We start from the raw sequence: 25355 nt of genomic DNA, 5'->3' as shown, positions 1-25355 counted from the left end.
AGTGACTCCATGGTGTGTAGAACAGCAGTCCTCAGGCTGTGCCTGCCCTAGTGACTCCATGGTGTGTAGAACAGCAGTCCTCAGGCTGTGCCTGCCCTAGTGACTCCATGGTGTGTAGAACAGCAGTCTTCAGGCTGTGCCTGCCCTAGTGACTCCATGGTGTGCAGAACAGCAGTCCTCAGGCTGCACCTGCCCTAGTGACTCCATGGTGTGCAGAACAGCAGTCCTCAGGCTTCGCCTGCCCTAGTGACTCCATGGTGTGTAGAACAGCAGTCCTCAGGCTGGGCCTGCCCTAGTGACTCCATGGTGTGTAGAACAGCAGTCCTCAGGCTGCGCCTGCCCTAGTGACTCCATGGTGTGTAGAACAGCAGTCCTCAGGCTGTGCCTGCCCTAGTGACTCCATGGTGTGTAGGACAGCAGTCCTCAGGCTGGGCCTGCCCTAGTGACTCCATGGTGTGTGGAACAGCAGTCCTCAGGCTGTGCCTGCCCTAGTGACTCCATGGTGTGTAGAACAGCAGTCCTCAGGCTGCACCTGCCCTGGTGACTCCATGGTGTGTAGAACAGTAGTCCTCAGGCTGTGCCTGCCCTAGTGACTCCATGGTGTGTAGAACTGCAGTCCTCAGGCTGTGCCTGCCCTAGTGACTCCATGGTGTGTAGAACAGCAGTCTTCAGGCTGTGCCTGCCCTAGTGACTCCATGGTGTGCAGAACAGCAGTCCTCAGGCTGTGCCTGCCTTAGTGACTCCATGGTGTGTAGAACAGCAGTCCTCAGGCTGCGCCTGCCCTAGTGACTCCATGGTGTGTAGAATAGCAGTCCTCAGGCTGTGCCTGCCCTAGTGACTCCATGGTGTGTAGAACAGCAGTCCTCAGGCTGTGCCTGCCCTAGTGACTCCATGGTGTGTAGGACAGCAGTCCTCAGGCTGGGCCTGCCCTAGTGACTCCATGGTGTGTGGAACAGCAGTCCTCAGGCTGTGCCTGCCCTAGTGACTCCATGGTGTGTAGGACAGCAGTCCTCAGGCTGCACCTGCCCTGGTGACTCCATGGTGTACAGAACAGCAGTCCTCAGGCTGTGCCTGCCCTAGTGACTCCATGTTGTAGAATAGCAGTCCTCAGGTTGTGCCTGCCCTAGTGACTCCATGGTGTACAGAACAGCAGTCCTCAGGCTGTGCCTGCCCTGGTGACTCCATTGTGTGTGGAACAGCAATTCTCAGGCTGTGCCTGCCCTAGTGACTCCATGGTGTGCAGAACAGCAGTCCTCAGGCTGTGCCTGCCCTGGTGACTCCATGGTGTGTGGAACAGCAGTCCTCAGGCTGTGCCTGCCCTGGTGACTCCATGGTGTGTGGAACAGCAGTCCTCAGGCTGTACCTCCCCTGAGTGACCCCATGGTGTGCTGAACTGCAGTCCTCAGGCTGTGCCTGCCCTGGTGACTCCATGGTGTGTAGAACAGCAGTCCTCAGGCTGTGCCTGCCCTGGTGACTCCATGGTGTGTAGAACAGCAGTCCTCAGGCTGTGCCTGCCCTGGTGACTCCATGGTGTGTAGAACAGCAGTCCTCAGGCTGTGTCTGCCCTGAGTGACTCCATGGTGTATAGGACAGCAGCTCTCAGGCTGCACCTGCCCTAGTGACTCCATGGTGTAGAAGAGCAGTCCTCAGGCTGTGCCTGCCCTGGTGACTCCATGGTGTGTAGAACAGCAGCTCTCAGGCTGTGCCTGCCCTAGGTGACTCCATGGTGTGTAGAACAATAGTTCTTGGGGTATGTGTAGCCATGAGACATGTCCTCCATTTTATAAAGTGGCCCTGAGCTGCTCTGTTTTTAGTGTAAGTGCTAAGGCAGAATGACTTGGTAACTTGTCTGGGCAAACACAAGACAACCACCAGATGTTGGACATACAGAACTTACTCAGTCCGACTCCCAGCTGCACAGCACAATCATAAGACACACAAAGTGTTAAATTAATCCTGCTAATTAAAAATGATCACCTGTGCACTTAACAAACAGTCAGAAGCCATGGATGCAGAGACACATCACCCCGTATCCAGGAAACCAGGGCGTATCAGACACATCAGACCACCCAATGGTGCAACTCCTTGCCTGAGACACGTGAAGGAACCGCACCGAGAGCTGCAACAGCACACACCAGCCCACATCCTGCCAGGCCTTCTGCACATGCCCAGGGTCTGCTGACAGGGAAGGAATTCCACCCTGTCTGCAGGGCTTCACCTCCGCTCTGTCCCCTGTCGGACTCAGTGTACTTGGAAACCCCGCCTTCTGTCGCCCACCTGGAGCAAGTACTGCAGCATGAACAAGCTGCACATCTCTAGCCACTTCTCCAGCGCTGGTGACCCCATCTGACTGCCCACGGTGACTTCTGGCCTGTATCAGCTCTCAGCCTTCTGCCTCTGCAAACCCTGCTCACCTTCTTAGCCATCTGTGACCGACACGTGGCTGTGGAGCGTTGGAGGTATTGGTAACCACGACTGGGCTGGAATAAAAGCCCTGTGGTGGCCACGATCCCCATGTCAAGTGAACATGATCCCCAGTGAGTGGCCGAGAGAAGCCATCTAGCCGGTGAGTTTGTCATTGGTCAAAACCCCTGACCCTGGAAGACACTGATTGTCCCATCCAGGTTCAGGCAGAGCCGGCTCCCAGAGTGCCCAGCCTTCCTCCCACGCCGGGAGCTCTGTCACTGTCCCTGATGGGCCACCGATCCTACGGGCACGTGTGGGATGCTGCCAGGGTAGGTCTCAGAGGGCAGTGTGGTTCTCTGTTCCACATACCTGAGGAGGTGTCAGTGTGGCCCCCTGGAATGCAGAAGAGGGGACAGGGGCAGAGGGGACCCAGGAGGGGACAAGGAATAGTTAGGGCCAAAGAGGACAGGGAACTCATAGGGCCAAGAAGGACTGGGAGTCCACAGGACCCAGGAGGGGACGGAACCTGTAGGGCCCAGGAGGGGACAGGGAGCAAGGAGGGCCAAGGAGGGGAGAGGGAACACCTAGGGCCAAAGAGGACAGGGAGCCAAAGGGTCAAGGAGGACAGGGAGCCCATAGGGCCCAGGAGGGGATGGGGAGCCTGTAGGGCCCAGGAGGGGACAGGGAGCCCATAGGGCCCAGGAGGGGATGGGGAGCCTGTAGAGCCCAGGAGGGGACAGGGAGCCTGTAGGGCCCAGGAGGGGACAGGGAGCCTGTAGGGCCCAGGAGGGGACAGGGAGCCTGTAGGGCCCAGGAGGGGACAGGGAGCCTGTAGGGCCCAGGAGGGGACAGGGAGCCTGTAGGGCCCAGGAGGGGACAGGGAGCCTGTAGGGCCCAGGAGGGGACAGGGAGCCTGTGGGGACAAGGAGGGGACAGGGAGAGGGAGGCCTAGGAGGGGAGAGGGAGCGAGTGAAACCACGGGGCTGGCTGAGGAGGAGGTCACTGTGACTCAGGTGGGAGTTTCATCATGGACATGACCTAGTGCTAAATGACCTTGAACTAAAAGCAAGGTCAGGAACATCTCTGACATCACTAAAGAGACATTTTATATCTAAATAGGATTCAAAATAAAAGGCCTTTTACGTGGTTACACCAGATGGAAAGAAGGAGGCAGAAGTGGAAGCCCGCAGCCGAGCGGCCTCCCGCAGCCGAGCTGGACACCAGCCCATAGGCCAGCTGGAGCCAGGGACCAGAGTGCAGCAGGGCTCTACCTCACAGCAGCAGACCTCAGCCCAGGGAGGAATCGGGTGTGGCACAGTCACCGCTCATAGCCTCTGCGGGCAGTGAGGAGCCCGGGATTCTCTGTCCTGCCAGCCCCTGCTGGGGTCGAGGACAAGCGTGTGCCTGAAGTCCAGAAAAACACTCACGAAAAACACGTTTCGGTGGAGATTAAAGAATCAGCAGTTACCAGGAAGCACCTGCCGGCAGGTACGTGGGGTTGAGGATGTTGTGGGAGAAAAGAAGTCCAGCACACAGCTCAGGGAAGACCAGGAAGCCGCAGAGAACAGCCGTCCAGCAGAGGAACGCCAGGCAACAGGGTGACCAAGCTCCGCAGCGGGAGACTCGCTCTCCTGGTGTCCTGGGTGTCCCTCTGAGCAGGAGCCAGGCAGGCAGGAGGCTGCTCCCGCTGTCCACGGTGGCAGATCCTACTCGGATTTCTACGTTCCCACCCTGAGTCTCACATTTTACTGCTGGCTCCATGGCAAGGCCACCGTGCTCCTTTTCTGGGAGAGAGGCCACCTTAGCTGCACCATGCAGTCTTGTTGAACGTGGAACCTGAGACCGCCACGGTCCCCTTTCCCCCAGGGAAGCCTGTGCCCCTGCACATGGAGGGGGTGGATAATCCCTGCCTTTTTCAGACATTGCCCCTCGAAAGCCATCTTGGTCTGCCTCCACAGTGGTGGCCCCCACCCTCCCTGGTGCTGGCTTTAACCTGGACTGGTGTGGGTGTGGAGCAGCGCTGCTGCAGACCCAGGTGGGCACCGGTGCCCCTTCCCAGAGCTGCCATCTCCTTCCCACGGCCTCCCCCAGCTGGCTGCACACCTACAGGACAGCTCCCGGCACTGCAGTGCCCACGCCCTGGGACACACGTGAGCGCTGACAAAGGGCTCCTCCTCCACCTCCTGCATTCCCGGCCTCCAGCCTCCACAGGCACACACCTTCAGGGCCGGGAGCAGGCTGCAGATCTGGGGTTCTCTGTGCTGAGGAGACACATCACCCCACCATGCTCCTTGAGCAGCAGTTGCGAAGAGGAGGAGCCCAAGACCAGGCTGTAGGAGACTGCGCTGCCTGAGCACCCCATGAGTACTCTGGGGGATGTGACTGAGGCCCTGCCCCTGGGTGGGGGGTCTCTGGGCCCCCTAGCGACTCCAGAGTGTCTGGCCGGAGCTGACGGTGCCAGCTGCTGTCTGGCTGGGAGACAGTCCCCGGGGCTAAGCAGCAGCAGGGTTTGCAAACCCTGGACTCAGCTGACTCAACGAGCCATGCTCCAGGCCCTTGCCATCTGCTGCTGAGCCGGCTTCAGCTGGCCAGGCAGACCTCACGTGCTTGTGCTGAGAGTGACCATGAGATTAACACAGAGCCAAGCCTCAGTCCTTGGTCCTCGGTGAAGGCTCCAAAGGCCCCGCCTCATAGCCAAGGCCACGCAAGACCTGCACCCTGGGGAGAGGGTTCCGGCAGAACTCTTGGTGTCTCTCTGACCAGTGCTCTCAGACCCCAGAGACTGAAAACAGGAAAAGTGGGATCCTCCCACCAGAGTCCTCTGCAGTTATCCACGTTGGCATGTAAGTTACTGTCAAATAAGAAAGCCACACAATGTGTCCAGAGAGTAATAGGAAGGCTTCTCTTTGAGGGAGTCTCTGACCTTGGGTACAGAGGAGTACATGGCAGGGGGCACTAGGCAGCGTCCACTGCCTGGCCACGGACAGCCCAAGCCAGGAGGATGGGAGGCCCTAGCTGGGAAGTAGCTGCATTTTCTCATGGATCGTGATCATCAGCAGGACTGCCCATCAGGGCAGGGGGAGGGTCCTCGTGGGGGTGGGTCTGTCTGAAGAGGGCAGGACAGACAGCCCAGCAGGCAGGAGAGCCATCAGAGCAGTGACTGATGTGTTTGGACAGAGGGGGTGAGGAGAGGATTTGGGAATGAGGAAACATGGAATAGGAAATCTAGGAACGCATTCAGAAGCTACTTATGGAAATAAGAACTCCTACTTCAAAGACGTGGGATGTGAGCCAGAAACAGGCCTGGTGAGTACAAAGAAAATGCTTGAAACCCGTCTTTCTACAAAATACCTCACTCCCTCAGGGAGGCTCAGAAAGTGAGGTGCTCAGCACTGTGGAGAGGGGCTGGGCTTCCCTGGCCTCTCCCTGTGCCCTGCTCGGCCCTCTGCATGCCCCCTGGCACCAGAGAAGTGTGGTGTGGCCTGTGGGCGCAGCTTTTGTTTGAAAGAAAACAGCAGGAAGAGGAAGAGGGGTCTCCCAGCCCCCAGCCCCACCCCTTGCTCCCCGTCCTTCCCCAGCTGCCCTTTCATCCTGACTGAGCCTCCCTCTCAGCCTCACCTGCCTCCATTAGTCAGCAGCCCTGCCCATGTCCCCCCCCCCAATACATAGGGCCCTGAGGGGACAGAAGACCCCCCTCCCTCAGGGCAGGCTGCTGGGTGCCTCCCCCAGGAGGGGCTGGCCCACCAGAGGCCTGGAGACCTAGAGAGGGCGCCTGTGCCTTCAGCCACGATGCATGTCTTCTTTGCGGGTCTGCCTCTGAGAACTCCTCCAGGCTGTCCTACTCTGACTTCTCTTCCCGGTTGGTTTTAGGGTCAGATTTGAACTCCAGGGTGTTTTCTCCTTCCCCATCCTCCCAGGTCCCCGGCAGCCTGTTGGCCTGAGGGCTGACCCCATAGTTCCCTGTGGGCTGTTAGGTCTCCCCCTTCGGGGCTCCACCTGCTGCTCCGAGGTCTCCAGGTCGTCACGAGGTGGTCACCAGGTCACGTGACTACAGGCCAGAGGCTGGCATTGTAGCGACAGAGCAGTCAGCCAGCCCTGCTCAGGGAGTTTATCTGCTCTCAGGGGAGTGGTCCAGGGCTCCAGGCCCAGGCTCCAGCACGGCCACTGAAGTTTAGAAACAGCCCTGCTGTGCTCTCCCTAAGCTGGCGGAGAATCCTAGCGTGGAACCCACTCTGGCCACTGTGCTCCTTCAGGGGCCTCGTCACCCAGCACGTCCCTCTGTCATTGGAGGCATCCACAGGAGGGTCTCACCTCAGCCCACATAGAACTTCAACCCAGGCCACTCTGTCCCGGGTGCACGCCTAGTCCCCGTGTCCCTAGCCTGAGGCCCCTGTGGGGTGGGGCCCAGAGCCTTCTGGGTGCCCTGCTGAGCTCCCTGGTCACTTGCTTCCTATCTTCAGCGCTCACGGGTGTGGGGGTGGGTGTTGCTCTGAGAGTCTGCATCCTGCCTTGGCCAGATGCAAACTGCTTTTGGTTGACACCTGTGTGTTCCTTGGATGCCAAACATGGTTCCCTGTGTGGCAAAGGGGTCGAGAGTTATGAACTCAAGTGTTTCCCTTGTGCTCTTCCAGTCTTGGAAATCATCCAGGGAGAGATGGGAAGCGCCGTCCAGCACTCAGGAGACTTTCGCTGTGGCTCTGCAGGAAGCCTGGGCTTCGACACTGCTTAGCTCACCAGGGGAACTCCCATTACCAACATGCTGGGCTCCTGTGGCCTGGGTGGATTCCACGTGGCCATGGCTAGTCACAGCCAGAGCACGAGGGTGGCAGGCCCCAGTGGAGGTTGGCCAGTCCTGAGAGGTGGGCAGTCAACATGTGACGCCTCCCAGAGGACCAGGAGGACCTGGTTTTCCACCAGGAGGCAGAGCCGCTTGGTACAGGTATTCCCAACTCAGGGAGCTAGATCCTGGGTGACCTCCATCAGTGGAGATCACGGGAAGCTGCCGACACACTGACTGCACCTCACCTGCTCTCAACGCAGCTCACTGTGGGGTGATCGTCAGCTACCTGGGAGCCGCAGCTGCTGAGCTCAGCATCACAGGAGGGTTGGACCACTGATTTCCAACCCCAGAAGAGACTCACATTCAGAATTCAAAGAATAGTTTCTACTGAACACCGACTGCTTTTGCACCATCACAATGTAGTGCAGATAGTCCTGGACTTAGCATCCACAGGAAAGAGTAGGCTGAAACACAGCAAGTCGGCCTGCCTGAACCAAGAAACTAGAGCATGTGGTCACGGGAGCGTGGAGGAGAAGACCCCTCCATGGAGCGCTCCCGATCATCTCAGGCCTGATGACCAGCCTGGATGGGTGTTAATGCTGTTGTTTTTACCCTGAAAATGAGGAGGGAGGTTGTTTCTGGATGGCCCCAAAATTAAATTTTAAATTAAATTCTTAAAGTTATAGTATGGCTAGGACTTGCCTCAAAATCTGGGGCTGTGGGGGTGGGCATGGGGGCAGGAGGAGGCAGAGGAAATAGCATAATAGAACAAGACTGGCTGAGCCAAGGGCTTTTGAAGTTCATGCACCTGAAGCAGATCTAAGGTGGCTACTAAACCCTCTTCTGATGATGATGCTTACAGTTCCTATAAGACTCAGTTATTTTAAAACAAGGATCTAACCACTCAAGAAGTAAGTGTGGTTGTAGATCATTGGTGGAGACTGACGGTTTAAATATTTCTGATATTAAAATCCCTCCGAGGACACAAGTCACTTTGTGTGTGTGTGTGTGTGTGTGTGTGTTGTGGTGCCGGGGATTGAACCCAGGGCCTGAAGCATGCAAGGCAAGCACCCTACCAACAGAGCTATACCCCCAGTCCATGGCTCACTTTTAAAGTTGGTGCCAAGATGTGGCTCTGACCCTGGGCAAACAAAGCAGCTTCCCATGTAGGTGCGGGGACCATGCTCACACCAGCCGCACAGCTGGGCAAGGGGCACAGCCAGGCCCTGCAGCGTGTCCCCCTTCCTGCCACCAGCTGGGCCACCTCCTGGCCCGTGTCCCTCCCCTCCCAGCCCTGGCTCTACTCCAGGAGCTCCAAGTCCTCTGCTGCTCAGAGCCTGCTCTGCCTTTACTTTCAGAACACCTTTTCCGCCTGTGGATGTGCCTCCCCATCCCACTATGGAACCAGGTCCTTATACAGCTGACCCTTCCAGACGCCCGAGGTCATGGGCCACAGGAACCGTTTCCCCATCCAGCCACACGCCCTTCTCCACTTGTGGCTTTTTTTTTTTTTTTTTTACTTAAGTGCAAAATAAATTTTAAAAACTTAAGTTTCTGCCTTTGATTCTTATTTATCTCAGATAAGAAATCCCTGGACAGGGCATGCCTCTCCTGACAGGTAAGGACATTCACGCAGGCCTGACAGTTTACAGCGTGTAGCCAGGGAGGTAGAAATGAGTGTGATTCACACCTGAGGAGGGAGCAGACGGGAGGGGGATGGAGCCTCAGAGAGGCCAGGTGACCTTCACTAGGCTGTCAGCAAGAGGCCGATGGGGGCACAGAATCTGGTCTTCTGGCTCTAAATCCTCTTACTTTCCACGGCACGTCATTCCCAGCATGCTCTGGGTCAGTGGGGCCAAGCACCACAACAGACATCTGCTGACCATGGATGAATTTCTAAAGTTTGGAAGAAGAGTTCAAAGCTCTAGAAACTGCACCTATTTAGATGTCTATTCCCCAAATGAATTTATTATTTATTAGAGTAAAAAGGTGTTAATCGTAGTTATTTGTAGATGAAGCCCCATTGTTTACAATACACATTAATCCTGGAGTATTGACTTCACATTAAAAACCCGGTTGGCCAATTACCAGCGTTAGTGAGTAACAAAATGGTGGTCTGGAGGCCGAAGCTGCTGCTGATGCCCGCCTCACGGACGGCCCGACACACAGGACTTCGCCCTGTGCCAGGCTCCCTCTGACTGCACATGACCCTCCTGGTTCTTGGGAGAGAGGCACAGCTCTCTCGTTCCATCTCACAGACAGGGACACTGAGGTGTGAGAGGCCAAGTGGACACAAGTGTGCAGCTGGCCTCCTGAGCAGGGCTGTGTGTTCCGCTCACCTTGGCATCTGCTGTGCCCTAACTAATGTGTGATTCCTGTCACTGCAGCCCTGCCCCAGCTCCTCTCCCGATGGAGGACCTGAGGTCCAGAGATCCCAGCTGAGTTTGCTGGGGTGACAGGCTGTTCATTTGGGAGGAGAACTTAGGGTTCATTCGTCACAATTGGGGAGAGAAGGGTGGGGACCAAAAGGGCAGGATGGGATGGGCCAGCAGCAGCAGGGGTCACGGTATACTGGGAGCCCAGGACCTCTGTCAGCATCCCCAATGACATGCAGAAGAGAGTGCACACCTGCACACACACCTGCACACACATTCACATGCATATATAGACATGCACATGTGCACACACACCCTGAGGCCCAGGAAGTCATGGCCATAAGAAACCCAGAGTAAAGAGCCACTTGGGATTCAGAGGGCTGCCCAGAGCTGGAGCTGGAGATAGGCAAAGCCACAGGACTCAGCAGGGACGAGTGTGGGCCCACAGTTCTGTACCTGCTGCTGCACATGAGGCCATCCCCAGGTGCATGGGATGCTGCATGTGCTGTGCTCCAGCTGCCTCTTAGGACCGGCCCCGCAGAGCCTCACACCCTGGGCAGGGTGCTGCCAACCAGCGTGGGTGTAGAGCCTGCCTGCCTCTTCCTCTGCCCGCCTGCCCCTGCTCAGGGAAGCACGCTTGTGCAGGCTGGTTTGCAGCCCTGGTGCCCACACAAGAGCATGTGACAGCACATCTCCATCGGTGACGGCACAACCTGCGTCTTGATCTTGGGGTAGCGGCTGAGTCTGCCAGACACATTCGTAGTCAGCTGCTACCCAGGCTGAGGACACCCTTGGAGGAAAAATGGTCTCTATGCCTGAGGGCCAGGAACCACATCTATTTCTGAAAAACGCAGCTGCCTGGTATAGGAGGGGGCCACTTGCTCTGGCTGAATTCTAGCCCTCGTGGTTTCTTCTAAGTGACCTACATTTCCTGAGACGGGTGTCTGCTGAGGTACCCTTCCCTGCAGACAAGGTCAGGATGCAGGGCTAACCGGTTCTGCTGAATGAAATTATACTTGACCTTTTCTCCCATGACATCTCTAAATAGCTGCTGTGAAAACAACCACAGCTGTCTGGCCAGATGGATGTCCACCCAAGGTGACCCTGCTGTGTGCCCCTCACTCCTGACATGGTGGTCCACGTCTAAGCACATGAGGGTACTATCCTGGAACCATCATTCCCAGGGAAAGCTTTCTTTCCTGATGCCCTGTGCCTGTCTTTCCTCGTCCAGCAGAACAGGCCTGTTCCCGTCCCTGAAACAGAACTTGTGTCTGAACTGATGTGGAAGCTCAGCTGGGCACCTGGGTTGGAGAATGTCCATCAGGGTCCTCCTGAAACTTCCTGGGAGTGACCTCTGTTGGAGGACCCCAGACTGCACCTGCATGGATGTGTGCGTGTGTGGTATCTCCCCATCAGAGACAGGAAGAGCTTTAAAAATGCCCATGGTGCACAAGCAGCGTTTACTCGAATGGATCTCTAAATAAGAATAGCAAGAGAAGAGCGGTGTTGAAATTTTCATGCCAATTTCTAAAATTCCCAGGACAGCTCACAGACTCAGTTGCTTCCAGCATGCAGGGCTTAGATTTTCCTGCAGATGGACATCACACCCGCGAAGCAGGCGCCCCAACACGGCAGGTGCAGTAGCCTAGTGCAAACCCCCAAGCTATGGGCTCCTCCTCCTGTGGCTGTTCACACACAGGCCTCCCCTGGAAAAGTGCCAGATGGTCCTGTCCAGAATAAGGGAGCAACCGACTACAACTTTCCATTCCTGGACTGCTGGGTCCCCAGCACAGAGCATGCTAGCCCGCGAGCCGGCACAGAAGTGTGACAGGCCAGCAGCGAGGGCAACATCTGTCTGAATCCCACACTCCCGTGTCTGCAGCTGCAGGAATTGTGCCTCAAAGGCCACAGACATCTTTCCACTGTGCCTGAGATTCTTGAGCGTGGTTGTCGGCTAAAGAAGACCCACCGCGGCCTTGAGCATTCTCGGACATGCGGGCTCAGCTTCTCCAGCTCTGGCCTCCCCGCTGCAGGTGAGGAACACGGTCACTCTGGGGTGGGGGACGCACTTCAGCTCTGAAGCTCAGCTGCCTGCAGCACCCTAGCTTTACCACCACCACCTGAGGGACCAAGCAAGTCACCCATCAGGAAAGCCTGCTTCCTGGGCGCAAAGTGGACACAACTGCCTCCAGCAGCAACTTTCTCAGCTCTAATGGCCACTGGTTGAATATTAGCACCATGTGATTGGGTTGGAGTCAGAGATCTGTCCTCCTCTTTTCAGGGAAGTCACTGATTGTACTTGTCATGGACAGATGTCTCTGGAGCTCATTATGGTCACGCACAGCTTAATGACACAGCTTAATAAGAACATTAAAAAAAACTTTAAATAACTGGTGAATCTAGTCCCAAGCTGAATGCAGCATCTGTGGTGACCAATAGCACACAGTTGGTGCCACATGTTCTTGAGGATTTTCAAAGGCAACAGTGAAACAGAAGCCTCTACTTTCTAGAAGAGCAAGGTGTTGCCAGCTCATCCCGGGGGCCGGGCCTCTCTGAGGCTGCTCCCTCCCCCTGGGCAACTCGGACGGCCTGGAAATGAACAGTCCGGCCTTCCTGGGGGCCGTCAGGCACGGTCCGAGCTCCGGGGCTCCTCTCTCCCTCTGTTGTCCCTGCCCAGCCCAGGGGGCGCCTTCTTCCCTCTTCCCCTTGTGACCCACCTGCTGTAAGAACGTCCCGTTTCCTGGTTCCGTCTCTGCCCAAGCTGATCCAGGGTGAAGACCACCAGAAGAGCATCCCCGCCCGACCAACCTCTGTCTTCCGCAGTGTCACATGTGTCTGGCGCCCCCTCCCCGTGGCCCCCGCCTGGCCTTTCTCCCACAAGGTGCTCTTCCTGACTGCACCTGCTGTGCCCCACGTCTCTGGGCTCTGCGGTGCTTGCTGACTGGTACCCCTTACTAACAGTATCCCATGACCGCCACCAGCCACCAGGTGCGTATCATTTTCTGAGGGCCTTATCCCATCGGTGGGTTTGAGGCAAAGGCAAGTTATAAGAGTGCCAAGCCTTTTGCAGACATCCCTGCAGTTAACCTATTTCTCCATGTTACATGCAACAGAACAGGGAAAAGGAAACAAGAAGATGAGGCTCGCAGGAGCTAGAGAGAGCTGATGGGCCAGGCTCCTGGCTCCTGTTCACGGTGGATGCTGGACAGGGGCTGATGGATGCCCTCCTCCTCTGACCCAGGACTAGAAACAGGATGGAGCCCCAGGGCTGGGGCAAGAAGGACAGGGGGGCAGGGACTGATTAAATCAGACACCTTCCCAGAGGGACAGCAGGAAGGAAGGGAGGGTCCTGGGGGCAGCACCTGCACCTTCAGTGGGCCACGACCCCTCCTGGCACCGGAGGTCACAGGGAAGGAAGAATGCAGAGAAGAAAGTGGTCACCAAGAGAGAGAAGGAGAAGGCAACTGAGCCAGAGACCAGCGAGAAGGAAAGAGGCAAAGAGCCCTGCTCCTGCCTTCTGCCCCAGAAGCACACAGACCAACTGCCCTTACCAAAAACACGCCCAGAAACACACGATGGGGAAGGCCACCGGGCGGCCTGAGCCCCAGGACCAGCTGTCCCGCGTGTGACGGAGACAGCATGCAGCAGGCTCAGGGGAAAAGGCCACGTAGCATGGGACAGAAAACAGACGCTGGGCAGTCAGGAAACTCTGCAAGTCAAAACGCCAAGAAAAACGGAGTAGAACAGTCTTGAACCCACACCAGGCAGGAAGAGAATGAGCACGGACAGTTCGTAAGGCATTCCTATTCCTTCCTTCTGTTTAGGAAGAGAAAAGAGCGAGAAGTGAAAGGTCTCCAGGCCATCCACGGCTGTGCCAACGTGCCTGCTGCTGACCTGCCCATCTGGCTTCCAAAGAGAAGGGAGAACCCTCATAAAAACCACCCTAAAAACCAAGCCTCGGTGCTCTTAACAACAGCGAGGGTACTTACTAACAGTATCCCATAGAACTTAGAGAAGGCCTGGCGGAGCAGAGAAAGCATTTCCCTGGGTCAGAAACGGCGGTGGTGCTGGCCAGGAGCAACCGTTTCACTCTGCAGGCTGGAGAATCTCCCTCCTCCTCGTGGCAGAGCGGGAACCTCCAAGCAGCATTGGTGGATCCTCGGGCCAGTTCTCGCTTGGGATCATCCGGAAGGCAGCAGAGGGCAAGGGCAGTTGCTTGAGGCTCGGATATGGCCATGCCACTTTTAGCAACTGGCCTACCAAACTCTCAGGGTCATTTACTTAATATAGAGCTCTTTCCATTGGGTGGCCGGGCACCAAAGTCGGCCACCTGCTGGGCGGCAAGTCCGCCTCTATTGAGAGAAGCCCAAACCCAAGAGGGCCACTCACGTCACAGATGGTGGCAGGGGCTGCAGCCCCTTGGGAGGTCCCGATGCTCTGCACGGCTGCAGCTGCAGGCCAGGCCTGGGTCAGTGCAGAGCCATTCTTCGGTTGTCATTATCCTCGTTTACGGGTTTTGCTCCAGAGACTCTATTTTTGTAACTTTAACTGATTTCCCTGTACACTGGCAGGCCCTCCACTGAGGAAACCTGAACCTGGGAGAGTGTGAGCCACTACTCAAGGTCACAGGGCTAATCACAAAGCCAAGAGGACTCACTGCTCCTTATTCTCAGGCGGCCCCTCGGCCCACTAGATCAAGAATGCCAGCGATCTGATGTGTGTCCAAACTGGGTGAGTGGCAGATCTGTCTTCCTGCCCAGCCTGCCCACTGGTATAGTGAGGTCAGTCTGCCAGGGTGGCTTTCCCGTCAATCCAGCTGTGTCCTTTGCAGACACGCTGTCCTTCACTCTCTGTGCTAGATGCTCACTGAGGATGACCATCAAGTTTGCAGCCCTGTGATGTGGGGACGGGGCCTTGCTCCGCAGTCACGTTCTTCTAATGCCTCATGGTTTCATTTAGGTGGACGTCCATGTCGAATCCGTGTCTTTCCTGGAGGCTGAGCAGCCAGAGACATAACTGTAACGGTTCCACTTTCCATGAAGGTTACACCGTGTGTAAAAGCTGGGGAGCACCGAGGGGGCCCGGGGCCTAGTTCTGCCACTCACTAACTCTGCTGCCTGGAGAGGCTGTGGGCATCGGCGTCATCCTTTCTCCATCTTGTGAGTGGAAATCAGGGTCCTCACAGGTGGCGGAGATTGAGTGGTGAGAGGTGCGAGCAGGAGCGCAGGGCGCACTCACGCGGGCATGCAGTCATTGCCAATGTTTTTTTTCATGCTGTGCACGAGACGACACACATGTTAACCTGAGTGCGTGATCCTCTCCTGCCTGAATGAGGGCTGACTCTTGGGAGGCTGCCGTCGGAGATGTTTCCTTTCTTTATCTCCCGGCGTGCTTGCTTCTTGCCTCTGCAGCATCCTTTTCCAAACCATCTCTTGGGATCACTGGTGTGGTCAGGCTAGATGTTGAGAAAATCGTGCCTCTGTTCCCTTTCCTTCAGGACGGTGACTCGCACCGTGAGCTGCAGGCTGAGGACGTCCGTGCTCCCTGGAGTCTGCGCGACCTGCCTGCTGCCCAGCACCTGCCTCCCTGCGAGCTTGGGTGCTGGCCGCCTGTGGGCACTCTCCTCCTCACTGCCCACGCTTCCTTCCCGATGCTCCTCTCTCCAATAAGCTGCTCCAGTCTTCTCTCGGGCCTCCCCTCCACAACTCAAGGATCTTCCTGAAACACACGCCTTCTATTTGGAGGACAAGGGTTGTGGAGACTGCACATAGCGTCTCCACAACCCTTGTCACCTTTGGGTGGCCAGGCACCTAAGTCCCCAGATTTGCCCCTCTGGACAGGGTACAGCTTGTTCCTAGCGATTTCCATTAAGAATGCAGAAGAAGTCGTGCTCGTCACCTTGCTGTCACCTGCTCATGCAGACTAGGCCCCACCTGGTCCCCTCAGGGAGGACCCACTGGCCAGACGTCAGCCGTGAGCCACCTTCCATGTCACACCTCAGGTCCTGTTCCAGGGCGGCTCCTGCAGGGAGGCGGCCTCTGGTTTGGGAGGACCTTCTCTCTCACAGCCAGGTCCATTCCAGGTCCATTCTGTTCACCTACAGAGCACTCACGCGGCCGCCCTGTTCCGCCAGCGTGGGATTCACCCCGTGCTGCAGGAAGCTGAGCTTATGCGGGAGACAGAGCACAGGGCCACCCATCCCTTATCTTTCACTTTATTAAGAACACACCTTTTTCTCCACCTAAGTCTTTCTCTGTTTCCAACGTGTCTTCACAGAAGAAAAAGTGAGGGGCCCAGCCTGCGAGGCGCGAGTCTTGCTCAGGAGAGTGGGCGTCGCAGGCACCGTGAAGGCGGCTGGAAAGTCGCTTCCCCTTGTTCTCCTGCAGCTGGGCTGGCCTCGGGTGAACTTCCCACGTTACAGTGTTGGTTTCTCCACTCGTGGCAAAACCAAAAGGAGAACAGAGAAGTTGTGAGACTATGAAATGCGACTGATAAAGAGATGGAACGCTTTCTCCAGGTGACGTTAGTGTGGTGTGAGCGCCTTCGGTGTTTCTCCCTGCTGCCTTCCCAAGAGCTGCAACCTGATTCTGGGTATTATTTTAATTTTATAGGAAGAAAGTGGCTCGTGCTGTTCCCAGACGGCCAAGGAGCTGGACTGGACTGCACCAACCGTGAGGGTCACATCTGCAAAGCCCTGTCCCCACCCTGGTGATAGGACAACTTCAACTAGGTCCTAAACAACAGCGATTTTAAATAACACCCACTCTTACAAGAAACCCTAAAATAAAAGTGACAAGCCAGTGCCGGGAACAGAGTCCAGGTGCTTCTTCCTGGAGCACCTGGAGGTACTCAGCCTGCAGCACCCACACACCTTCCCCTACAAAACACTGTCCCAAAATGGATGTGTTGCTGCTGAAGTACAGCCAGGGTGCTGCTTTGTAAAGTACATTCCAGCCAATGCGTAGGTGACCCATAGCTGTGTCTGTCCTGTGAGAGGAGCACCGGTCAGGAGCACGGTCCTCCACTGATTCAGTTCTATACCTGTTCAGCAGTGCAGCTGCCCCAGGCACGACAAGGGAATGTGGCTCGTAACCTGTGGCCTCACAGCCTCTCTCGCGCTCCTGTATGGCCACAGATTCAGCCTCAGAGGCACCCACAGAGCATGGGTCTTCTGGACCTTTTAGCAAGAGGAACCAGCATAGCTCCCGTGAGCGCTCCTCATAGCATCACAGCACTCAGGCAAAGCCTGCACCCACCTGCCCGAGCTCAGCCACCACCCTCTGCCTCAGCCTCAGGCTGCCCCCTTGGCCTTCCTGCCCCACGGTGATCTCCTACATTGCCATGGTGAGCGCCTACATGCCCCACGGTGAGTGCCTATGTGCCCCACAGTGAGCTCCTACTTGTGCCCCACGGTGACTCCTACATCGCCACGGTGAGCTCCTACTTGTGCCCCACGGTGACTCCTACATCGCCATGGTGAGCGCCTACATGCCCCACGGTGAGCTCCTATGTGCCCCACAGTGAGCTCCTACTTGTGCCCCATGGTGAGCTCCTACAGGCACCACGCATGTTTCCTCCACTAGGAATTCAATGATTTCCTACACAAGGGTTTTTAATTATGATCACTATTGTTCTGGTTGGTTCTCTTTCTGGTTGCACAGGTTCTAAGGTGTGGGTGTTCTTTCCCAAACCCCAGCTGGTCTCGGGGCCATCTGCACAATGCACAAGCTCTCTCAGGAGCACACGTCCCTTTGTTCCCATGCGGCACCAATCCCTCAGCAATGCGTCCTGGGTCGAGGGTAAGACACCTCATTTGCATTCAATGGTTCAACAATGTTTTATTCTAGTTTTGATGCTGATGTATAGAATCATAATTTTTGTAGTAAAAATACATGAGTTTCTTAAAATTTCATGTTCATCATGAGTATTTTGAGGCACTTACAATTATTCCTCAACCCAGACAGTTGCCACGGGTGTGATGGGATGCTCAGGCTCATGGACAGGCATTCTTCCTGGGCAGGAGCCTCCCTAGTTTCCCTGGCTACACAGACCTCTTTAAAAAAAATGTTTTTTAGTTGTAGATGGACACAACTATTTAATGTGGTGCTGAGGACAGAACTCAGTGCCTCAGGCGTGCTAGGCAAGCGCTCTGCCACTGAGCTACAGCCCAGGCCTACACAGAGCTCTCTAACCTGGCTACTGTAGTCTTTTCACAGATACAAAAGTTATTTTCTACTGCCTCCGATTACTGTTTCTATTTTTTGCTGTTCCGTTTTGTCCCTAAGAATCTTTAAATTCCCAGGTTCACACTGCCTTCCCATTGTTCCACATCCATCTGCTTTCCGAGGTTCAGGTCTATCATGGAAGCAGATTGCTCGTTGGCAGAGGGCCTGACCATGTGCAATATCCACTCAATGTCCCTTTGAGTCTGGGACGTCCATGCTCATGGAGACTGAGAATGTCCACCTCAGTATGTCCAAAGCCAATACCTCTGCAGCTATCCCCAGCTCAGCAGAGGGTGTCCCCCCAGCCATGCAAGCCAAGACCTCGGGCCACCTCTGACATTTCTCTCTCTGTCTCATTCCCACACTGGGTATCACGGAGCCCTCTAATCGACCCGTGTTCTCTGATTGTCCACTCCTCTTTGTCTCCACCACCACTATCCCACCCAAGCTGCCATTGTCCTCCCTGGAGAACTGTGGCGGGTCCTCCCCTGGTCAATGCAGCCTTCATGAAACACAGCCAAGCAGGTCACCACCCTCACGCTCTTCCAGAACAAGAGCCGTGAGAGAAGCCTCCTCGGCTGGTGTGTTTCCAAAGCACTAGGCAACAACATGTGACGTAGAGGAACTTCTAGATCAGAAGCAAAGATGCCTATGGACATTCCAACTGGGCAACACAGGACCCAAGTTCTTTCCAGTGTAAGAGAGGGAATGAAGGGGGCGGGAAAGCCAGGGTAGAGGTAAGGAGGAAGGGAGGGGTGGGGCAGGAAGGAGGGGAGGGGAGGGGAGAAAGGAAGCAGGTCTCAGGGGCACGTGGTCTGAAAAGAGAAGACCGAAAAACAACCTGATTGGCAGAGGACGGTCCTGTACTGGAAAAGATTCCCAATAGAACAGGACACATTGGAACCATGAAGGTTTAGTAGTGCTGATGGGTTTAAAACCAGCTGACAGTTCACAGCATCCCCCAAGCCCACTGGTAGAGAGGAGACAAGTGTATTTCCCCCAAACGGACCTGTTGAACCCTGGCCCAAGCCCAAGGTGTTGGTTGGGGCCTCATAGAGAGGAATGGAGCCTTTGAGGAGGCCTAGGGACTCCCTGCACCTTCACCATGAGGACCCAGTGAGAAGACGCTGTCTGACCCAGGACCTGGCCCTCTCCACACACCAGGCTCTGGCACCTCCATCTCGCACTTTCAGTGTCCAGACCTGGAGCAGTGAACGTGGCTCCTAGGCCACGCGGCCCGCCATGTTCTGTTAGGGTCACCCAGACGGACTGACATCACACTCACCAGCTAGGGTGATGGGACTTGTATGGTGGATTTTTAAAAGTGCCTTCTCCATGCACGAGAGGACCCCATGGTTTCTATGGTTATCAACGAGAAAAGACAGGCAGCCCAGTCAAAAAATAGATTATGAAAACCGTTTTGAGCAGGGACATTTAAATAAGTGGCCTACATGAGACGATTTGCTCAACTCAGGAAACACAACCAGGAAGAAAGGATGGGGAGACGGCACCTTCCGCCATCACATTTTAGACTTTCAAAGCATGATGGGAGCCAGGGCTGGTGGGCAGTGAGCCCCGGGCCTCGAGCTCGCCTACAGCATGAGTGGCGGGCTCTGCTCCACACCCGGGGCAGCGTGACACGTGTGCCCAGTGTCAGCCCCTGTGCCGGAGCCACCTGGGCCCCCACCCCCCAGCCACTGGCCTGGAGATACTGCCAGCACTGCCAGGGTCCCTGGGCTGGGGACAGCCACCCAGGAAGACTTTAGGAACAGTATGGGCAAGTGAAGCCCTGGAGCAACTGTTCGGAGAACTCAGTGTCACACACAGGCATTTGGAAGGATGTGGCAGCACAGCTCTGAGACTGCACACTCGGGGACACAGCGGAGCTCTGCTGGGGCAGAGACTGGGCTGGCCAACAAGTCACCTGGAACCAGGGAGACCCGCCTGCGCAGCTGTGATGTAGGGCCTGTTGGGAGGCCGGAGGGAGACGTGTGTGTGTGTGTGTGCGCAGGCGCACGGGTACCTGTGTAGGCTTACCGTGTGCTTGGACACGACACGACGTGTGGGTGGAGCAGTGTGACGGCTCAGAAGGTTGGCTTGGTTCAGGGATGTCACCCCTGAGAACAAAGCGAGGCGCGTCCGGCCAGGTGGTGTTCAGGAGGAGGAAAATCAGCCTGCAATGCGCTTGTGGAGGTGATGAGCGTCAGTGGGAAGGGGACGGAGAGCACAGCTCGGGCGTCCCTGGGCCTCCCTGCAGGTGTCAACCTCCTGGTGCCAGGTTCAGGCCAGGACCCCTGCAGCTGCCTGGCCCAGAGGGGAAGCAGTTCCCAGGAGACAGTGCAGACAGCAGGAGGGAGCCACGCTCTTCCTAAACCACAACGTGAGTCTCCATGAGAAAATTTTGTTGACTGGTTAAGAAGGTAGCTAGAAGCCTTCTAGAAATAATTTCCCTGGAGTAATGAGGGACAGGGCCAGGTTTAGGCAGCGGGTGGTGGGAGGGAGCAGAAGAATCTAAATATTGAGACCTAAATGTCAGGCAGTGACTGTCTGGGCACAGAGGAAATTGTGGAAGAAGAGGTGGAGGAAGAGCAGAAAGAAGGTGAAGGACAGTGAGGTCAGGGCGATCCGGGGCTGGGTAAGGGTCAGGTTGAGAAGTCCCCAGAACATTGTCCAAGGCCTACACGACCATGTCTTTGTCACGGTGTTATTATTCCTTGCCCGAGAGCAGGGGGTAATTTTTTTTTTACTTGTATTGTACAACACAGAAAAGAGGAGACTATTTTCTAGTGCAATTAACTCTGTGTATTCACATTTACACTTGGTTCATTGAACATGCTCATGTCTTTGTTGGATGTGGAAAGATTTGCTTTGGCTCAGTGCACTTGGGCCACTGTGTCCTAGTTCTGGGGGACCATAATGGGTTGAACTTGACATGGAGCATCAGGAGAATGCCTTTGAAGAGCAGTTACTTGGACTCTACAAGGAAAATTCTGAACCCTTCGTTAACCCGTTAGTTTAACTAAGCCAGACATGGTGGCACACCCGGGATCCCAGTGACTCGGGAGGCTGGGGCAGCAGGGTCCCAGTTTTGAGGCTAGCTTTGGCAATTTAGCAAGACTCTGCCTCAAAAAACTAAAAAGAAAAATTATGAAGGGCTGGTGATGTGGCTCAGCGGTAGCGTGCCCCTGGGTAGGGTCCCCAGGGCTGGGAACAGAGAGAAGCTAGGGTACCTCATGGTCTCCTTTGTGAGGAGGCTGACAAGAGTCACAGCTTTCAAAATAATTTCAGGCAAAGACCCTGTTCCTTGTCTCCTGACTTGTGCTCTGGCACAAAACTAAGAAGGCAGATGGCACCCATCTTCCTCGTGGAAGGAGAGGCCTGGACGTTCCTCACAGGAGCGCGTGCCACAAGGATCGTGCCCTGCAGGGCACACACGCAGGCCTGCTGTGCCATGAGCCGCTCTGAACGCACTCAAAGGCGTTCACCACGGGGACTGACTTTTCAAAGCAACAGGACTTGTTCACTTTCAAGTGTAGCCATATTTCAAGGGCTGAGGCGACTTCAGAATTGGGGAATCCTCACCGTGAGCTTTTATGGGCAGCACACAATGGATAGGAAGCACAGGCAGACCACAGGACTGACATTTGTTAGGTTTGGGGGATTGAGGGAGCTAGGCTCGTAGGGGGCTGGGGGAACCCCATCTAACACGGAGCTCCGGTAGCCACTACTCAGTCCAGAAGAAGAGTGGATGATGCGCAGGCCACGCCAGGGCCGCAGGCTGGCATGCATTCCCAGCTCTGCCATCAGCTGTCTGCAGCGTCAGCTTCCTCTGCGTAAGAGAGGGAATGGGACACCGGCCGCCCCTTGCCTTGTTCTGAAGAGGGGAGGCGACAAGGAACGCACATGTCACTCTTGCAGCCAGTACCAAGGCAGACAAGCGTCACTTTTAATGACCAGGGAATAAGAACTAGAGTCTCAGTGGCCAGGAAAAGGACAGCACTTGAAGATCATCCATGCATGAAGAGAGAGTGCCGATGAGGACGGCATGCGTTTCACCTGACCCTCCAGCTGCACCCCTAGTCATCGCTGTGGTCCTCACCCCATCTTATGTCTCCACAGAAGGCAGAGTCTCCAAGGAAATCGGTCCAGATGTGCAGGTGGGTGAGAGGATTAATAAATGTCAAAATCACAGAGAAGAAAGGGATGGAACGAACTCTGGTCCCCCAGCCAGCTCTCTCTGCACCAGGGTGGCCTTCGTCATCACCCAGGGGGTGTGGCAGGTAAATGCCTCAGCTTCTGTCCTGCCTCTGACTTGCCTTGTGAGGACAAATGAGGGGCAATGTCCACAATGTGCACAAAAGAGCTGTGACTTTTTAAATGGAAGGACACTTTTAAAAATTTTAGGGCTTCAATTTTCTCTTACTACTTGTTCTTATTGATCCAGGATTTCTATAACGTGACATCCAGCCTCCCCGGGATATTGACCACACCAGGTCAATATCACCTCCTAAGTCACCACACAGGTCCTTCCCTGTCTCATGGCTGTAAAACATGCACGTGACCACGAGAGCCTGCAAAGCTCAGCCCCCAACACCTCAAGACTCAGGCCAGTCTACTCTGTGTGTTCAGGTGTGTCTTGAAGGTAACTCTGTAGCCATACCTGTGTGGCACGTCATGGCTTTGAATCAGTTGCATCTGACATTCTCAGCTCTGCATGGAGCTCTTCCCAGCAGGGGGGCTTCATCTCGCACTCATTAGCACACCTTTCAGTACAGTATGTGCATGTGTGTGCACACTCTGTGTGTCTACACACCATCTCTTTCATTACACCTGGAGGTGCCTGTACCCAGCGGAACGGGGCACATTTCCCTGTTCCTCTCACTTGCAGCTGACACCCCTGGACATTTCATAGAAGACTTTGAAAGTGGGGAGAAGAAGGCAGGTTGACTAAGGACCTCAGCATCCAAGGAATGACCCAGTGGTACATTTCCTGGGCACTTTTTTTCTGCCTCAAGTATTGTAGGCAGACTTACAGCCAAAGAAACCAGCAACCCAGCAATGTCAAAGGGCATGGATCTTTCCTCCTGCAAAAAGTTCCTAACGAGCCCCAACAGAAGCCTGCTCTCGAGCCAAAGGAACAGAAAGGGCCAAGGAAACATGCAGAAAACACCCTCCAGCAAAACACCACGGAGAGAACTTCACCCCGCCCACAGTGCAGTAAGACGGTGGGGAGCCTAGAATTCCACCTCTCCCGGGGTGAGGAAGCACCCGCACCCCACAGGGCAGTGCTCACTGCCTGCTGGACACAGAGAACTTCAACCACTGGCCAGTGGCCATGGGGCCAGTCCTCCCCAGGTACTGGTGGTGATATGCAGAGAGCTTGAAGACTCACCCCCACCAAGCAAGGCAACCCCACACTTCCCCTTGCAGGGTGAGGCAGTACCCTACTTCCTCTGTTGAGGATATGGGGGGGCTATTACAACACAGGCTCATAAAAGATCCAGCCCCGTAACCCCAACCCAAAGTGTTCAGCTTTCAATAAGAAACGATTCATCACACCAAGAACCAGACCTCAGACAGAAGGAAAGCAAAACCTGGCCCACAGACGCCAAACCAGAGTGACCGATATGTTCCAAATACCTGAGAAGCAGAAGAAGGAATACAAATGGTCAACAAAGATACGGTAAATGCAAATTTAAATTATACTGAGATCTCACCGCACCCCAGTCAGAATGGCAATTATCAAGAATATAAGTAAAAACGAATGTTGATGAGGACGTGGGGAAAAGGTCCACTCACACATGGCCAGTGGGACTGCAGATTGGTGCAACAGCTCTGGAAAGCAGGATGGAGAGTCTTTACAAAACTAGGAATGGAACCACCCTTTGACCCAGCTACCCAACTCCTTGGCATATACACAAAGGACTTAAAATCAGCACACTGCAGGGACACAGCCACATCAGTGTTTACAGCAGCTCAATACACAATGTTTAAGCTATGGAACCAAACTTCAACAGATAAATGGATAAAGAAAATGTGGTACACACGCACAATGGAGTATTACTCAGCCTTAACGAAGAGTGGAATGATGACATTTGCTAGTAAATGGATGGAACTAGAGACTATCATGCTAAGTGAAATAAGCCAATCCTAAGAAATCAAGGGTCAAATTTTTCTCTGAAATGAGGAAGCTAACCCACATTAGGTGGGGAGAGGGGAAGAAGAGAGATTTAGTGGATTAGACAAAGGAGAATGATGGAAAGGGAGGAGGGATAGGAGAAATCAGTGGAATGAATCCGAAATAATTTTCCTATGTGCTTATGTGAATATCCCACATGAACCCCACCATGAGGTACTTCCATAAGAATGGGGCCCTGGAACAAGACAGTCCACGTTTGTACAATTATGTAAAAATGGATTCTATAGTCAAGCATAACTAAAAAGAACCAATTGAAAAAATCACTATGAAAAAAAAATCACCTGAGGAGGATTTCAAACCAGTCAGGAATGAAATGCTTGAGCGGGTGATCACCAACAGGCTGGGAGACAATGAGGGACACAGAGGCCGCTCAAGGACCGACAGCTCCGGCTGACACAGGAGAGGGAGGAGAAGGGACCGTGGAGCAGCACACAGCCACAGGACACTCTTCCTCCAAACCAGGGCAAAGAGAGCAGCCTAGGCCCCAGGTGAGCGGAAGGAGACTTGGATACACACAGAAATCAGTAAAACCGACCAGCCTCTAGCAAAACTGGAGGGGGGTGGAAGATCCCCACCACGAGGAATGGAGAAGTGTCCTGCAGGAGACCACAGACTAAAGTCACTAGGGTTTGGCTCTTAAGTGTCCCCCAAGGCCATGCAGGGAAGGGTGACTCCCCGCTGGTGGCACCAGGGCAAACCTTGCAGAGGCAGAGCCTGGAGAAGGAAGCCGGGCCCTGGGGGCAAGCTGTCCCCAGTCCTTTCTGCCTGCCTTTGCTTCTTGGCCACCATGACGTGAGCAGCTTTCCTCCCCTGTGCTCTCCACCAGGGGTACTGTGCTGTCACAGGCCCAAAGCCAGGGCCAAGTGGCAGTGCACTGAAACCTGTGAGAGCAGGAGTCTAAACCAATCTTTGCTCCTTTTAAGCTGATTTTCCTGGGTATTTTGTCACAGCCACAGAAAGCTGACTAACACACAGAGGATAATAAGGAAACCCAGGAAGCTATGACGGTGACAGTGACGATCAAGCTTTGCCCTCTCCTGTGGCCTGTGGGCCCCATGGCTCCTGGCATGGGCACCCAGCTCTTGGCTGTGTCCTCTGAACTTTCCACCTGTGGCAGCTGCTTGCTGTCCACTCTGCCCAGGACGAGTTGCCTTCCCCTCCTTCCAAGTCCTGGGCCCAGACCCACAGGCTGACCTAGTGGCTGTGTGGCTTCCTGTAGTCAGAAGTGCCACACCCTCAGCCAGGTTTCCACACCTGCAAAGACGTGAGGAAGGGCCAGGTCGCTCCTGTGTTAGTAGAATCAGGTTTGATGGAACAGAATGAGGGGGAAATAAATCCAGAAGAGCCTGAGGGAGACCGAGGAGCAGGTT

At 55.1% G+C, this 25355-nt stretch overlaps 1 protein-coding gene and 2 long non-coding RNA genes across 7 annotated transcripts in view; 2 read left to right on the top strand and 1 right to left on the bottom strand.

The window, feature by feature from the left end:
• Rps6ka2 (ribosomal protein S6 kinase A2) overlaps positions 1 to 25355 on the bottom strand; it is a 290124-nt gene that overhangs the window by 173244 nt on the left and 91525 nt on the right. The window lies entirely within an intron of this gene.
• On the top strand, positions 3905 to 8736 carry LOC144365950 (uncharacterized). The gene is made up of 2 exons (XR_013424684.1): positions 3905 to 5249; positions 8545 to 8736. It is a non-coding gene; the product is annotated as an uncharacterized LOC144365950 (long non-coding RNA).
• Positions 5256 to 8174, top strand: LOC144365951 (uncharacterized). The gene is made up of 2 exons (XR_013424685.1): positions 5256 to 5712; positions 7038 to 8174. It is a non-coding gene; the product is annotated as an uncharacterized LOC144365951 (long non-coding RNA).

The sequence above is a fragment of the Ictidomys tridecemlineatus genome, chromosome 8, assembly GCF_052094955.1.
Source record: "Ictidomys tridecemlineatus isolate mIctTri1 chromosome 8, mIctTri1.hap1, whole genome shotgun sequence".
Classification (NCBI taxonomy): domain Eukaryota; kingdom Metazoa; phylum Chordata; class Mammalia; order Rodentia; family Sciuridae; genus Ictidomys; species Ictidomys tridecemlineatus.
Note: the sequence above shows the minus strand (reverse complement) of the source record. Positions and strands in the feature narration are given on the sequence as shown.